Source organism: Miscanthus floridulus, chromosome 11 (genome assembly GCF_019320115.1).
Source record: "Miscanthus floridulus cultivar M001 chromosome 11, ASM1932011v1, whole genome shotgun sequence".
Taxonomy (NCBI): domain Eukaryota; kingdom Viridiplantae; phylum Streptophyta; class Magnoliopsida; order Poales; family Poaceae; genus Miscanthus; species Miscanthus floridulus.
In genome coordinates, this window is record NC_089590.1 from 38,312,445 (window position 1) to 38,329,578 (window position 17,134).

General features: G+C 45.9%; 1 pseudogene; it reads right to left on the bottom strand.

The window, feature by feature from the left end:
* Nucleotides 1-833: 833 nt before the first annotated feature.
* Nucleotides 834-5,125, bottom strand: LOC136491796 (uncharacterized; annotated as a pseudogene).
* Between the last annotated feature and the right edge of the window lie 12,009 nt (nucleotides 5,126-17,134).

Below are 17,134 nucleotides of genomic sequence, written 5' to 3' on the forward strand. Positions count from 1 at the left end.
GAAAAAGTTTGGAGGTCAAAAATAAAAAAAAATTGGTTTGCCGAGTGTCAGGAGAAGACACTCGGCAAAAGGTTAACGGCGGCGGCCCTCTGCTGAGTGTTCTGGTTTGCGGAGTGTCGGGCACTCAGCAAACCTGGTCTTTGCCGAGTGTTATTGTTTGTCGAGTGCCAGTTGTCTGCCGAGTGCTTTATCTCTGGCACTTGGCAAATAGCCTATTTGCCGAGCGTCCGATAAAAAACACTCGGCAAAGTATGGGACACTCGGCAAAGAAGCCGTCTCCAATAGTGTACGTACACCTTCTTTTATATTTGTATTTTGTAGAAAACTGCCTACATTTCCTTTTCATTCACACATTTACCCCTGTAGCCGCTCCAGCACATCGACGATGGCCATGCGTGGCCTGTCCCACGGTTGCTGCGCCGTGTACTGCAACACCACCTTCATCATGGCGCGCGCCCTTCACCGAGTAGTGGCCCGCCAGCCTCTGGACCATGATGGAGCGGATGTTGGAGACCTTGAAGTCCCTATAAGTACAACAGTAGGAGGCATCTATGGTCATACAATGGAGGCGCTAACAGCTCATGAACTAATGAACTACTACGAATCAGGAGAGTAGTAGTAGCTAGCTAGTACCCGTGGCAACTTGCTTGCGTCCTGAACTGGTATTGGTATCGGGGCAGCAGCATGCAGCCCTGGCCCATGGCCATGGCCATGCATGTGCACACGTATGAACGACGTCGGTACTGCCATAGTGCCACGCTAGCTGGACATCATGCGCAAATGGCAAACGGCAAACACAAGCGCACACACCCTGTTCCCATGCACATGTTCGATCAGAACGAGAGGTTTCGGGGCTTCACCGCGGCGAGCAGCGGCAGATCCATCACCACCGTGAACTCCATCTTGTCCTTGAAGTCCAGTGGCGGCTGCGATGGGTGCCCGCTCCACTCGAACGCCTGCACCATCTGCGCCACCATCAAGGCATTGTTGGAGTTTAGTCCCATATCATGTAGCGATGGTGGGGGAGCACAACATATAAGGCGGAAGAAACCCCCACCTATCAGGCTAGTTTTTTGGGTTGAGTAAGGCCCAAGGCCTTATATGTTGTAGCTCCGGTGAACCTAGGACCTATGGGAGCGCAGGCTCGTGGTAACGAGCCAGACCGGCAGTAAGCCGGCTCCAAGATCGTGAACTCGGTGGTTACCACCGGTTCCAACAATTGTTATCAGAGCCCATGGTCAAAAAAGCTAAACCCAATAAAAAATCTCGAGCAGCACACATATAGCGGGGGCACCCCGATGTGTGACTAAGGGGGAGATTGTTGGGGTTTAGTCCCACATCGGGTAGCGATGGTGGGAGAGTGAACTCGGTGGTCACCACCAGTTCCAACAATTGGTATCGGAGCCCATGGTCAAAAAAAAGCTAAACCCGATAAAAAAATCTCGAGCGTCACATATGTCGGGGGCACCCCGATGTGTGACTAAGGGCCCCGATGTGTGACTAAGGGGAAGATTGTTGGAGTTTAGTCCCACATCATGTAGCGATGGTGGGGGAGCACAACATATAATGCAGGAGAACCCTCACCTATCAGGCTAGTCTTTTGGGTTAGGAAAGCCCAAGGCCTTATATGTTGTAGCTCCGGTGGACCTGGGACCTGTGGGAGCACAGGCTCGTGGTAACGAGCCAGGCCGACTGTAAGCTAGCTCCAAGATCGTGAACTCGGTGGTCACCACCGGTTCCAACAATTGGTATTAGAGCCCATGGTCAGAAAAGCTAAACCCTAACCCAAAAGACTAGCCTGATAGGTGGGGGTTCTCCCGCCTTATATGTTGTGGCTCCGGTGGATCTGGGACCTGTGGGAGCGCAGGCTCGTGGTAACGAGCCGGGCCATCTATAAGCTAGCTCCAAGATCGTGAACTCGGTGGTCACCACCGGTTCCAACAATCGGTATCGGAGCCCATGGTCAGAAAAGCTAAACCCAATAAAAAATCTCGAGCGGCACACATATGGTGGGGGCACCCCGATGTGTGACTAAGGGGAGATTGTTGGGGTTTAGTCCCACATCATGTAGCTATGGTGGGGGAGCACAACATATAAGGCGGAAGAAGCCCCCACCTATCAGGCTAGTCTTTTGGGTTGAGTAAAGCCCAAGGCCTTATATATTATAGCTCTGGTGAACCTAAGACCTATGGGAGCGCAGGCTCGTGGTAACGAGCCAGGCCGGCTGTAAGCCAGCTCCAAGATCGTGAACTCGGTGGTCACCACGGGTTACAATAGGCATCAGGGCGATGTGCATCCAGCGCCGGTCCTATGACTCTGAGGGCCCTCTGGCGAACTCATCACGATGGCCCCTCTAGACCATAAAATTTTAGAATATATAGACTAATTTTACTTGTATAGGGAAAGCAAATCCAATAATATATTTTTAATTTAATATGTCTGATAATTATCGAGAGCGAAAAACAACGTAGACTAAAAGAGCAATATATTTGTACTTCTAGAACTAATACGATTACCTTAAAGAAGAATAGAACTCCATCATATCCATTGCTTCTTATAAAAAGATACTTCTTCGGGGCATTTCTTGATGCAAAATCGTCAAGGACGGTATCGAGATCAATAGTGTCTAAGATATCGGTGCACATAGCCGAGTCATTTAACCTTTCTTGTGGCATAGTTGATCTCAAATAGTTCTTCAACAACTTCAATTTTGAGAAACTTCTTTCAGCTGAAGCTACAGTCACATGTATGGTTAAAAGAATTCGATAGGCAACTGAAATATTTGGATAGCAATCTACTCCATAACAAACTTCAGAATCTCTGGCGCCGACATCAAAGAATCTGGCAAAGTCACTTGCAACACCTTTAATTCTAAAAAAATCATTGATCTCAACATTGGATGAGTTATCATGAGAAAAAAAATTCACAAAAATCTTGCAGCGCAACCAAAGATCAGCTTCATCCAAGGATTTCAAATTTTCTGAGTTAAACAAGAACCCAAAAACATTATCAAATATTGTCATCTGCTCAAATCGACTAGTCAATGAAGCAATTGCAGAATCAATCATAACTAGAAAGTACTCTCTTCTAAAGGAGTCCACAACAGACTATTGTATTTCCTCGTCTTGGTCATCCTGTTCATCAAAATGTTTCTTTCTCTTTCGTTGACGTTTTGTAGGAAATATTGGCTCTATATTCAATTCAGATGCAATATTTTTTGCTATATCCATACTAGAAGTGAAACCTTCATCTCTATACTTCTTAAAATATGATATGACACCTTCAATGTGTTTGAGAGTAGCATCTATACTCACAATTTTAGATTGCAACTTCTTGCTAACCTTATTTATAGTGAATAAAATATCGTGCCAGATAACCAAACCAACTATAAATTCAAAATTCTCAAGTGCACTCATCAAAGATTGGCATTCACTAACTGCCATTGGGTCATCAGTTGAAGCCTTCTCTAGCGCTATTAAAGCTGATCTTATTTGAGGAGTTTGGAATCTGATAGCTTGAACACTTTTTATTCAGCTTTCCCAGCGAGTATTAGACCATGACTTAACTGTCAATCCTGGGACATTGTGAACCAAAATCTTCCACCTTTTGGTAGATTTTGCAAATAGGGTGTATATATGTTGGATAATGCCAAAAAAAGAAATAGCTTGCCTGCAAGATTTCAAATATCATAAATAGTAAGATCCCAAATAATGGCATATTATATGAAAACAATATATAACATATAAAAGAAATAATAGTTTACCTGCAAGATTTTTCCATATCACAAAGAGTAAGATTCAGACTATGACATGCACACGACATATATAGTGCTCTTGGATTAATTTCAAGCAAGCGCGTCTGAACAACTTGGTGTTTCCCCTTCATATTTGAACCATTATAATACCCTTGACCCCTCACATCATCAATATTCAAACCAAAAGAGGCCAATGCACTCTTTAATTCATTAAAAAGACTCAATCATTATTTTGAATCTCACTATTTTGAACCATTATCATACCCTTGATCCCTCACATCATCACTATTTTGAATCCGCCTAATATGGTCTTGCATCACATGATCAAATTCACCCATCATTTCAACTGTATCCAGAAAGTTACCATTGTTAGCTTGATATAGTTTCTCATTTTGCCCTCGGAAAGCCAAAGTATGTTTAGCAACAAACTTGACAGCAGAAACGATTCTTACTAAAACTTGTCTCCAACGCTCTCTCCTTTGTAATTTCTCGTTGCAAATCATCATCAATTGTTTTATTTTTGCTCAATCTCAGCCTAAGTTCATTCCAAGTATTCATGTTTCTTATATGCTCAACACTATTTTTATGTTCCTTGAGTCTTAAACTAAGATGTTTCCAGTCCCTCAATCCATCGTGTGCTACCAAACTTTTGTTCTTATCTGATTTGAACAATTTGCAGCAAAAACAAAAAACTTTGTCCACATGTTTAGAGTAAACCAACCATTTTCTATCAACCACCTCACCATTGCTTAACTTTCTGAAGTAGTAAGCATATGAAAAATGTCTATTGTGAGCATCTACAAAGAACTCAAGATTCAATTCTCTCACTGGTCCTTTTTCAATCAAAATATCTCTACCCTTATTATCAAGATTCTCCCAAGTTCTGGGATCAAAGACATCATGAATAGAAGGTTGCACATCATCAATTGAATTTTCAGGATGAGAGGAAGGCTGCAAATTTTTATTCTCTATAACATCAACTTGTTCACTTAAATTATCATTAACTTGTTGCTCTTCTTCTTGATTATCAGGTGTATCTATAGGGTTGTCATCATGCACAACACTACTTGAAGCTGAAAAAAACTTATCTAAAGCACCTTGTTGTGATTGAACAAACTGTTCTTCTTGTCTTTTCCATTTTCTTTTCGTAGCCCCTGACAAATGTTTCTTAGGTAACATTCTAAAATTCTTACACCTGACCTAAATTATAAGAAAAACATGATTATATGAGTACAAAGTACTAGACAAAATTTGAACAAGGAAAAAAACCTAGAGCCTAGACAATTTAGACATGAACTGATTCAGAACCAAGATTCACAAATCACAAAAAGGGCAGAAGGCAATAACCAAGATAAATCTTCAGATGTCGTCGACTCGTCGTCCTCGTCAAGCCCTGCCTCGGGCCCTCGGCTGCCTGGTCGCGTGGTGATCGCTCGATCGGCGCTGCGTCTCGCTGTTTACGGAAGTCTGTGCGGGGCTGCGTCTCGATCGGCGCTGCGTCTCGCCGTTTGCGGATTGTCGTGCGGAAGTCTGAGCGGCTCGATCGGCGGAAGTCTACGTGGTGATCACAAAAAGGGCAGAAAGACAAAGAGGCCGACGGGCTCCTGGCCTCCTACTGAAAAGAAACACTGAAAAGACAAGACTGGGCCTAGACTGGTTAGTGTCCAGGAGAGCCCTTTCGTCGTATATGAAAATATCTTCTCCTTTTTTTGCCATGGGCTTATATGTGCATGGGCCAGCCAGAAGACAAAGACTGCGCCGGCGCTGCTGGCTTGCTGGCTGCTGCATTAATCCTAAAATCTAATGGACTTATATACTTGGGGTACGGGGTCTTATATACTTGAGCTTGCACCGGTGAGAGAGAAGTACGTGGCGGGTGATTCTGGAGGAACTCCTTGACAAAGGCCTAGAGGATGGCGCGGCGCCTGTACATTGATGAGCGGGAGCAGAGTGTCGATCTGCTTGCGGTGGACGGCAAGGGCATGGCGCTAGTGCTGCCAGAAGAATGGGCGAAGGAACGAGAGGTAGTCGTCATCCATGCGCACGCCGGCCGCGAGCCACACGCGCTTTGTGACAGCGTCCATGTGCACAATGTGCTCCTCGTGGAGGTCCAGCAGGCCGAAGGTCATGTCAAGCAGGATGCTGAACAAGATGAAGCACACGTTCCGAAGCACCCAAATGGACATGCCTTGCGCTTAGAAGACAAAGAGGGGTAAGCGTGTGAAAGAAAAAGAAATAGATGGAGGATTGTGCAAAATACAAACATAAACGAAGGGTATGGACCTCTGGTGAACCAATTAAAAAGTTTAAGGACACAAAAATACAGTTTGAGAGTTGATGGACCTAGATGACACCATCTCAAAAGTTAATGGAGCTGTGATGTATTTTACTCTTTCTATATTATACTCTTGTCGCTTGGTGCGCCGCTCCTGCCTGCCTGGATACACGCCGTGAGCCCGTACGTGACGGTGACGAAGTGGCGGAGCCAGAACCAAAATATAGGGGGGCCAATTTGCCAATTAAAACTATAAGTACATAGGTAGTAGAGAAATTAATCTTACTAGTTACTACTTATAATCAGGCCACAGTAAACAAAATACAGTTGACTGTGTGGTCTATCACTCAATCAGCTAGGCCTATCGATTTTAGTCTAGAAGCAAAAAAAAAAAGAGGAATAATCAATAAGAAATCAGGCATACATGTATGGTTGTAAGCATGTGGCCTGTACGTAGAGCAGCAAAGGGCAGATGCAGAGGAGTAGAAGACTGCTATGTGGGGGGACGGAGCTGAAGCTAGCTGTAGGTCGACGGCCGGCCGTCCAGGCCTTGCCGGCTCGCCGGTCACTCACTGAGGCACTGACTCGGTGACTCGCTGCTCGCGGACGCAGAAGGCAGCCGGGTATGACGGTCTCGCAAAGAATTGCGGCTTGCGAGTTCCGAGCATTGGGTGCTGCTTCCTGCTGACGTGTTGTGCCGGACGATTTGAGCCGGATTGAATATGGGCTCCTTTAAAAATTCATGGAGGCAAGGGGGGGCTATGGCCCTCTGTGGCCCCAACGTGGCTCCGCCAAATGGTGACGAGCGAGTCACCCCAGCACGCGCTGACGACGACACGCCCCACGCATGACGGCCGCCGCGTGCTTCTCCTCAGCGGCACTCAGCTCCCCTCCTCCTCCTCCTCCTCCCATGCACGCCGCGTAGCATCCATGATGAAGCCGGTCAGCTTCGAGGCGCACTCTATCGGGCAGTCCATGGGGCCCCCGCCACGCTCGGGTCCGGGCCGGTCGGCGAGGGCGAATATGGCCATGGCGATGAAGAGCAGGGAGGCGAGCAGCAGTGAGCTGCAGGAAGCGCAGGCAGGACGACGGACAGCGGCCATGGCTGTTGTGTATCTATGGGCTTGTGATTTGTGCATGGTGATCGAGGGCATCGCGGCATCTTTTTATACAGCCAGGAAAATGGGATCACGCACATATCCGACAGAGGACTTTGGTACGGCTTCCTGGGCTGGGTTGGTGTCGGAAGCGTGCGCAAACGACACGGATACTTTGCCGGCGGCAGCACGCCACGACGAACGTGTGAAGAAGAGTACACCTTATGTGGACAAATATGATAAATTTGAAACAAACATTCAACTGTTGAGATGGCTGAGTTGGTCTAAGGCGCCAAATTAAGGTTCTGGCCCGAGAGGGCGTCTCAAATCCCACACTCAACGGTTTATTTTTTCATTTTTATTTCAATTTTCTTATTTTACCTTTATTTTTAATCCACTCTCAACAGTTGAGTTTATATTTGTTTTTCATTTTACCTCCAACCAAATCACACTCTCAACAATTTATACTCTTTTCATTTTACCTCCGATCAAATCACACTCTCAACAATTTATAGCTTTCTCTCATTTTACCTCCAATCAAATCCCACTCTCAACCATTTGTTATTTGTTCTCAATTTATCTCCATTTTTAACTTTCGCTATGAACCCACTAGGGTTGAATCCCGAACTTTTAATGAGAGGGCGTGGGATAACTCGATTGGTGGATGGGGACGACGTTCACGGTCCGACTACAACCTTCCAAGCTGCGCCTTAGCAATCGATACACCACCGCCAATGGCTGCCGCGATCTTATGGAGCGCGTTACCCGGCCACTAGGGCACTCGTCCTGTAAGCAATCGAAGAACTAGCAAGAATAAGTATAACAATTACTGAATTTACTAGATGAAGATGAATGTTTCAAACTCCATCTCAAATAAGGTGGGGTTCCAGAGACAAGAAGACGGGCGACTGATCTAGCACGCACGCTTACAAGCAAGTAGGAGAGCTAAACTTGATCTAAACAAAATCCAACTGTTCTTGGTGGCGGCTAAGGGGTATATGAAGGTGGAGGGACAACCACCAGGGTGTTGGGGTCATGCTCTAACCCTAGGACGTGTCCCTAATGCACCTGACTTGATACACGGCCCATTGGGCCAAACTAAGGCGATGCAACACCTTTGGACAGAAAATCTCTCGGTAGTAATTCGGTCATTGCGGTCGCCTCAGAACAGATATGGACTTGATTATAGATCCATGTGAAAATAGACTTTATAAGAATTCCATGAAGTACTTGAACGTCCCAATCCGAGTCCGTATGCGACCGTGGTGACCATCACAAGTCGGAGCTGTCCTAGAGTCCGAATCCAGCCTACGCGAATCCTTTTTTCTTTCGGTCCTCTCCCTGGTTCCTAACCAAAACAAGAGTGCACGTGTCTCCATGGTCTAAATATGATGGACAGGAACTCAAGAGTGAACTTACTTGATGATTAAGTTGACGAGCACGGGCGCGAGTAATAGGACCAGAAACTGGTACTTGTGTCGGCGTGGATATATCGTTGGTGTTGATGTCCTCATCAACCTTCCCCTTTATTTACCGACACCTCTGTTTTTTTTAGAGGTGCTCTCCGCGCTTAACACGCGGTACCTCTATTTTATTTAAACCCAACATTTTTAACCATTTTCCGCACCTTTGTTTTATTTTACCTCCAACTCTCTCAAAAATTTATTTGTTTTCATTTTATCTTATTTTAATCATTCCTTCTTTATTTACCTGCACCTCTGTTTTATTTTACCTTCGACTTTTTTAATCATTTCGTGCACCTTTGTTTTATTTTACCTCCAACCTTTTAAATCATTCCCTCTTTTGTTTATCTACATTCCTACACCGTTCCGTCACTGACACGTCGACAGATTATTCAGTTGTTGCCTTTCAATTTTTTATTTAACAGAAAAAATCCTGCATTCCAACATAAGTACTCCCTCCATTTCAATTTATATATCATTTTGGTTTATTCTAGATACACAACTTTTATTATATATTTAGACATATTGTATATCTAGGTGCATAGCAAAAGTTATGTACGTAGAAAAGTCAAAATAATCTATAATTTGGGACATATGGTGGTAGTACATAACACATTATTGGGGCTTGGAAGGTAACATTTCAAGCTTGAGGCTGATTTAACACTTGTTCTTCGCCAAAAAAATCATGAACGTTTTTTTTTTGACAAGATATGTCGGGGAAACGCACAAAGGGGTGCTCTTGCAGGGCCACCTAGAGCACCGGAAAAATCTTGTTGATAGGCGGCGTGCTGGAAAAAAAAGAGGTTGGGAAAGCTTGAAGTAGAAGATACCAAAAGTAAAGACAGATGTCTTTTGACCAAACTACATGATCTGGTTGTGATAAATTTGATTTTAGTTGCAATATCTAGGTGTTATTGCCACTATTTTGACACCACAAGCAGCATCCAAGCTCCTTACTGCTGCTACTGCCTTGCCACAAATGACTCAGTTCCATCATAATCGAATTCACTTACAACTCACACAACCACATATGAACATCCTACGATCACCAAGCACCAGTACCAACCACATATGATCATCATTATTCATACGCATCATGCGACGTTCATCATATGACGTGAATATGTATGGTGCTAGTGGACCGACAGAGTAAGCTGTAAAGGTAGACAAAAAGATCGGCATACTTAGCGCCCGGACGTTCGGCCCCCTGGTGGCATCCGGACGCAGGTCATATCGTACTCGTTCTGTCGCGCCCATGTCCCCTACCACGCCCCTATCCCAGGCAGATTCAACCGCAATGACCGACGAGAGAACGAGATGGCGATGCGGACCACACTGACCACCCTCCCCACGCGCTTGCACGCCCCCACGGCCTCCACGACGACCGGTGGCCTGCGCCACCTTAGAGACGGGAAGGACCGTGCCCCTGCCCCTGTTCCCCACCCCTCCCCGTTCCCCCACCGCGCCCTGTTCCCCACCACGCCCCTGTCCCAAGAGCACGAAACACTTCAAGTGCAACATCACAAAAAAATACGTAAACTATGTAGTACAACATGGGAATATAAATACTGCAACATCGCATAATTATATAGGGCAACATCGAAAAATATGTACTACAACATCAAAAAATTATGCACTACAACATCTCAAACAGTAGTACTACAACATCGCAAAATCAATCATGAAACATGAAAATGGAAACAACTCAAAAATCACCTCTGCAACATTTGAAAGAAGTAATTTCAACAAATTAAAATCCCCTATTGCAACAATCCCAACATTAGAACTTTCTTTCTACAACACATGAATCACCCTATTGCAACATTCAAAAAATCATTTGTTGCAAACATCCCAAAAAATCCCCATGCAACATTGAGAAACAACAAGAAAAGCGTACAAAAACAGCAAGGGGATGGGGTTCGAGGTGCAGGCTGCTCCAGCCCCTGGCTCGTCACCTTCGAGCTCGCCGAAGGGAGGAGGGAATAGGACCCCAGAGCTCGTTGGAACCCTAGCAACTGCCACGTCCCTTAGATCCAGAGGAGGAAGAGGAGGAGGAGGAGGAGGAAAAGTAGGACGACAGGGCGGGCTCAAATCCAGAGGAGGAGTAGGAGGAGGGCTCAGATCCAAAGGAGGACCGACCTACCTCGTCGGAGCCGCCGTCATCATCCTCGTCTTCGGTGAGGGGAGCAAAAACCGGGTCACAGGGAGCGTGGGTCAGCAATGGAGGTCCACGAGAAGGGGAGGGAGGGAGGGAGGGAGCGCGGGCGAGCGGGGTGGCAGCGAGTTGGGAGCAGCCGCGTGGCGTCCGTCCTAGCGATGCGAGCAGGTCTAGAGAGAGGGTAGGCAGAGCGGTAGCAATGAGTGGGCACGTGCGGGAGTGGGGTGGGTCATAGGATGGGATAACGATGCCGATAGGATAAGGAGTGGGGGTCACGAGGGGCTACATCCGACAAGTTGGGGACGGACGTCCTCATAGAATCATTATAAAAAAGGATCCAACTACGAGTGGTTTTGACTTCTTCCTAAAGAAGGACAGAGCCGTCGAGTGAGGATTGGTTGAGCGTGCTTTCGCTGCTCGTGGTGGAGTCCTCTTTTCATTATTCACTCTATTATTGTCTCAGGATGTGATCGAAATTAAGCTGCGTGTTAATACGTGGGGGGAGGGGGACTCAAGGGATTCATTCTTTTTCATACTAATGGAGGACATGAATATGGTCTTAAACTCATCGAAGTTGAGCATGCCATCGCCGTTGAGGTCGAACCTACAGATCATGACCGCACTTCTTAATGTCCTGGTGCACGCCGAGCCTAGCGAGCATCTGCCCAAGGCCGAGGGGGTGGTGCAACCCTATAGGCCCTCCTCTTAGAGCACATCTGGGATGCCTGGCGTAAGCCCAGTGCCGGTCCTCTTCGCCCACCTCCCCGTGCAGGCGCACCACTAGACGCGCGAACTCAGCAGCGTCTAGGAGGACACCACTGCCCGCGTCCGCCGATGCCACCAGCGCCTCCTCCGTCGGCACCGCTCGTATTCACTCCGGGCATGTTTGTTTGCCTAGACACAGGGAGCCTAGCTAGACCAGCCTAGCCAGGTACTAGGGATGCATGGCCCAACTGCTGCAATGTAGCTTGTTTGGTGCCTCTTCCCAACTAGGCCTGGCTACTAGAAGATTGTGTTTGTTTGCCTGGGCTGGGTATCAGGAATCCTAGCTACCTCCCATCTATCTAGTTGGGACGGTGTTTGTTTGCCTGGATAGCAACCACCAGCACCAGGTGCAACCAGCCAGCACCAGACAGCAACCGCAAGCACACATGAGAAGAGCAGGTACCATAGCACAATTATGAGTGGACAATGAAGCTAAATAGAGCATAGTTTACTAGATAAGAGCACAATTAGCAGTATCATTACAACATCATAAATGAGAGATTACAATTACTAACTAAAAGTTGTAGCCATTGCACTTCTTTAGCTTGATCCACATGGCACACAACACAACACAAAGGAAAAAAATCACCACAATTTTGTAACTGATAGCAGTGGGTGTTGATGCAGGGTTAGAAGTAGAGATTGAGTTAATTGTTGAGTTGAAAGCAGCCATTGCTAACTCATAAGAGCTGTATTTCTTATGCACAGCTCCATGATACCCCAATATATGCTTACTGCACTCAGCCCAACTGGCGTAGACACCAGGTTGTTCTCCCTTGAAAACAACATACCAAGCACACATTGTTCTACAGTTAACAAGCAGCAAGGCCTCAGTCAAAATTGGTTCAGGTGCAAGCCACCAGTTTGTTCAATGAGGCTATCTAGGTGCAATGAAGGTAGTTGTAGACAAACTCAACAAACAAATCGTTGGAATACACATCGTAAAGGTGCAGTAGACATCATAGGCAGCTATTGAAATGCCTCAGCTATTCATCTATTGCATCATAGGCAAAAAAAGTATGTGGCCTTAGACTTGATCATGATTCAATACATTCTGATAACGGTCACTGGTGGCACTACTAAAGTATCAAATAGAACAAAATAGAGGAGGGCATGTTTGTTTGTCTGGAGAAGCCAAATGTAGACAGTAGAAAACCAAGTTCATGACAGCCATGGAAGCATGAGAGACGTCCAACCCAAGCCATCAGAGCATCATTGAGAGCAGTTGCCTGGGCATGGATGTCTCACATGTTTTGATGATAGGCATGAGAACCAAGAAACCAGCACCAAGTTCATAATAGCCATGGAATCATGAGACACGTCCAACCCTGAGCCATCAGCAAAGAATAGTAGGGGTTGTTGCTTGGGTATGGACAGTATCTCATGGTTTAATGACTAGCCATGAGAAACACATACAACTAAGCATAAGTAGTGCCACCTAAATACAAGATCGTGTCATCATCGGCCTTAAAGAATAGAATCAGGACAGCAGTAAGAAAGCCATCAAAGTCAAAAGAACCAAGCTCATGACTAGCCATAGAAGCGTGAGACACTGTCCATCCCAAGCCTTCAGTGCATCTTTGATAGAGCAGTTGCTTGGGAATGGACGTGTCACACTGATTTGATGACAAGCATTAAGGTACCAGCAAGAAAACCAGCAACAATATTAGGGCCAACTACTTATATTACAAATTACATGGCATGTAGCCACCGAATTATTCAAATATTCAAATGTCAGGGGTCCATGGCGTATCCCCAAATAAGTTCCCATTACATGCTAGCTATAGTTACCCACCTCCTCAATCATAAAAGAACCACAAACCTCAAAGTAGTGTGTTAGGACGTCAGTGCTGCATAGCTAGAACATAGAAGCAAAAGTAGGTAGAAGTCAGTCAAGGAGAGTGGTGAAGGGTGGAGGAACTGCATATATAATCCTCAACTGCTTCCCTCCATGTCCAGGGCAGGCCCTAGAGCATCTACATGCAGTAGTGCTTGGCAAGGAAGGTCCTTAGCCAAAGAACCCTGTGACTGTCAACCATCTTGACATAGGCAGTGGCCTAGGCTTTGTTGTCCAGCAGGTGGGAGAAGACAACAATGAGGGCTTCCTCACTAAAGTCAGGCATGTCCATCACAGCATGATACAAGTCAGCATCCACATGAGCAGGGCCAGTCTCTCTAAGGGCATTGGCTACATTGTTCACTGCATTTGTCATGTTGGTCATGATGAGGACCTCCTCCTCACTAAAGTAAGGCCTCTTCCTCTTCCTACCACCATCAGAGGTAAGCAGCTCAGTTGCCTTGCTGCCTGCCCCTTGATCAGTCTTCTCCCTAGCAGCATGGTTGCCATATGACCCTTCCACTTTTCCTAAGCCACTGTAGCCTAGTAGGAGTTCACACCTAAGGGGTCATTTGAGCTGACTAGCAAACCTACCAGTGGCCATGCCACTACCAAAGATGGCCTACATCTCATCATAGAACCTCAGAGGGGTGTTTAGAAGCTCATCATCTTTGGGATGGTCCTGCATTTAGTATTTCCTAGGCAGTTAGTTGAGGCAGAGATGAAGACAAAGAAGAGAGAAAGTTTACTAAGTACCAAGTACCTTGATGTGGCCAATGTAATGCTCAGGATCTAGCATGATTGCCCTCACATCCTCATCCCATAGGGCTCCACTAAGGTCCTTAAGCTTGCTGATCCTACCCCACCTCTGCCTCCATTTCCTCAAGTGGTTGTACACTTGGGTGGAGGGCACTTCCTCACCATAGTACTCTCTCAGCTGCTTGGCTACCATGTTCACCTCCTTGTCCTTAAATCCCTTATCAGCTCTAGCCCCACTCTCAATGAGTTGCTTCATCCTCCTAAGGACAAAGCCACTAGGGTTGGCTGTCCACCTCATAGGTGGTCTAGCTACTGCACCAACACCATCAGTAGCACCAACACCATCACCAACAGTAGCAGCACCAGCAACAACATGCACATCATCATCAGCAACAAGAGCAGTAGCAGGAGGAGGAGCACCACCAGCAGCAGTAGCTGGGGCAAAGGCAGACCCACTAGGTAGCATTGCAGATGCATTGACAAACCCAGCACCACTAGCAACACCATTCCCAGCCATCTAAGTTCCATGTACAACGCACTTGCCATGAACCAAGCACATAATATGGAATATTAGGAGAACAACAAATTTGGAACATAAAATAATTGGTCTCAGCTGGTGTCCACAAAGGAAATATTACATAAGTCCAACAATGCAACTATTAGCTCCATACAAGGTAGCCTTATCTTATTACATTAATTATCAGGACATGAAATGCACAACTATGTCCTATGAGCCCCCTAGAATCCCACATGACATTAGAGATTGCATCCCTAACTGATACCATGGTAGGCACCTCGTGTCTGCAAAGCATTGACAGCAGGACCAGTGGAAGAAGAAGAAGCAGGGTTTGCAACCCACTCTGCTTCAGTTGGTACTACTTCATCAACCCCAAACCCTAGGATCCAATTATGCAGGATGCAACAGGCCTAAACCAGCTTCACTTGTGTCTTGAACTTATGAAATGGCTTGTTATATAGGATTCGAAAGCGGTTCTTGAGAGCACCAAAGGCCCTCTCAATGGTCACTCTAAGGGAGTTGTGCCTTAGGTTGTATAGCTCCTTGGCATTGTAGGGTTATGCCTAGGACCATACTCAGACAGGTGATACCTCACATCCCTATAAGGAGGTAGGAACCCTAGGTCTACAAGCATAACCAACATCCACTAGATAGAATTTCCCTACAAGGAGAGTGATGGATTGGCTTACAAGATAGAATTTTATGGTTTAAGATGAAATAGGAAGCTATGGGTAATGATGTTACCTTCAGGAACACTCAGCCCCCCATCCCTCTCCATAGCATTAGCTAGAACCAAAGCATCATGAGCAGACCCATCCCACCCAGTTAGAACATATGTGAACTTGAGATCAAAATCAACTAGTAGCCATCACATTTTGTGTAAAGCCTTTCCTACCCATGAAGGGCCCCTGCATGTGCCTAGGCACCCTTGCCAACACATGGGTGCCATCAATGGCACCAATACAGTCCTAAGATCAAGGATTAAACATAAGTATGGAAATACAGTCCTAAACCCAAGATAATGGAACCAAGGTAGTAAACAGTTACCTTGAAGAAAGGGTTCCACCTATGACTACCCTAGGATTTTGACATGTGTTGAACCAGATGGTAGTTTTATCATCTCAGCCCTTAGTTCCCCAACAACATATAGAACCTGGTGGAAGTGTCTACTAACTATCTCTATAGATCTCCTAAAGTTCTGATGGACAACTCTAACCCTCTAATTGTGCCCAACCACATGGAGAAACATGGCAACTAGTTCCTCAACTAAGGAATTAATTGTGTCCAAAACTAAACCCCTCTGCCTAAACAAGTCGCAGAGTGCAAAAAGGTGCTCTACTCATCCTAAGCATGGCTATACACTCAGCTTTAGTTGAATTGTAAATGAGAGAAATGTTCTTGATGAGGACATGGCACCTTCGGATACGAACAATGATTATAAGGTGCGCTCGTTCCTACATTTGCATAGTGGCTTTAGTTATAATTAACTTGGTTCCACATGTACATGTCACTATTTGATTGTAGGTTCAAATGTGTTTCATAATGGAAGTTCATCAAAGTTGAACTTTTGGTTCGTCGGCAGCCCGACAGTGCCTCCTTGGGAAGGCCATAACTCATCCATTCGGAGTGCGATCGAGGTCAATGAGCACTTGATGGAAAGCTTGTTTGATAAGCTTTCAAATAGATCTGGTCCCATCTCAATATCATGTCGGCAAGGCCTCCAAATCACTAATATATTCTATCGCTATTTCTGACGGGAGCTACACTGTCGTCATGGGCTTGTTAGACATCCTTGGGACCCAGGCCCAAGTTGGAGCACGCCCCAAGAAGATGGAGAACACCTAAGAGATGGCCTTGGACGTCCTCCTCCTTGGCCACCACCTTAGGAGGCCAGCAAGGACGTCCAAAGCCAAGCCAGAGGCCCAGTCCAATCCGAGTTCGAGTCTGCCTCGGCCATCAGGACTAGTCTGTAATAAAACGGACGCCCAGGATGCATCCGAACTCCGTTTTCAATGATCCACATATGGATGGAAAGATAATTTGATAAGGAAGCCAATCCAAGTGATTTCACGTCAAAACCTCTTCGGAATCAACAGGAATAGTCGAAACAAGTCAGCATCCAGAATCTATCAGGGTGCTGCGACACCTACTTTTGGTCCGTTGGACCGTGTATCATGTTTGGGCCCATTAGGGGGCGCGTCTAGGGTAGGCGACGACCCTAAGACCTTTATAATCATTGTTCATATCCAAAGGTGCCATGTACTCATCAGTTCTTCTCCCTATGCTCTACTTCTAACCTAGGGCCATAAGAAATGGGCTCATCCTCCCCTCTATGCCTTTTCAGTTTGGATGAAACAAGGGCAACCATGTCAACTACCATGGCAGTAGCCTGAGAAGCCATGGCACATCTTTGCTGCTACAAATCCATCTACATGCATGAATGAAATGTTGAATTCAGGTTAAGGCTGCCTTGCTAGCCTCTAAATGTATCACATTGCAGACATCAAAC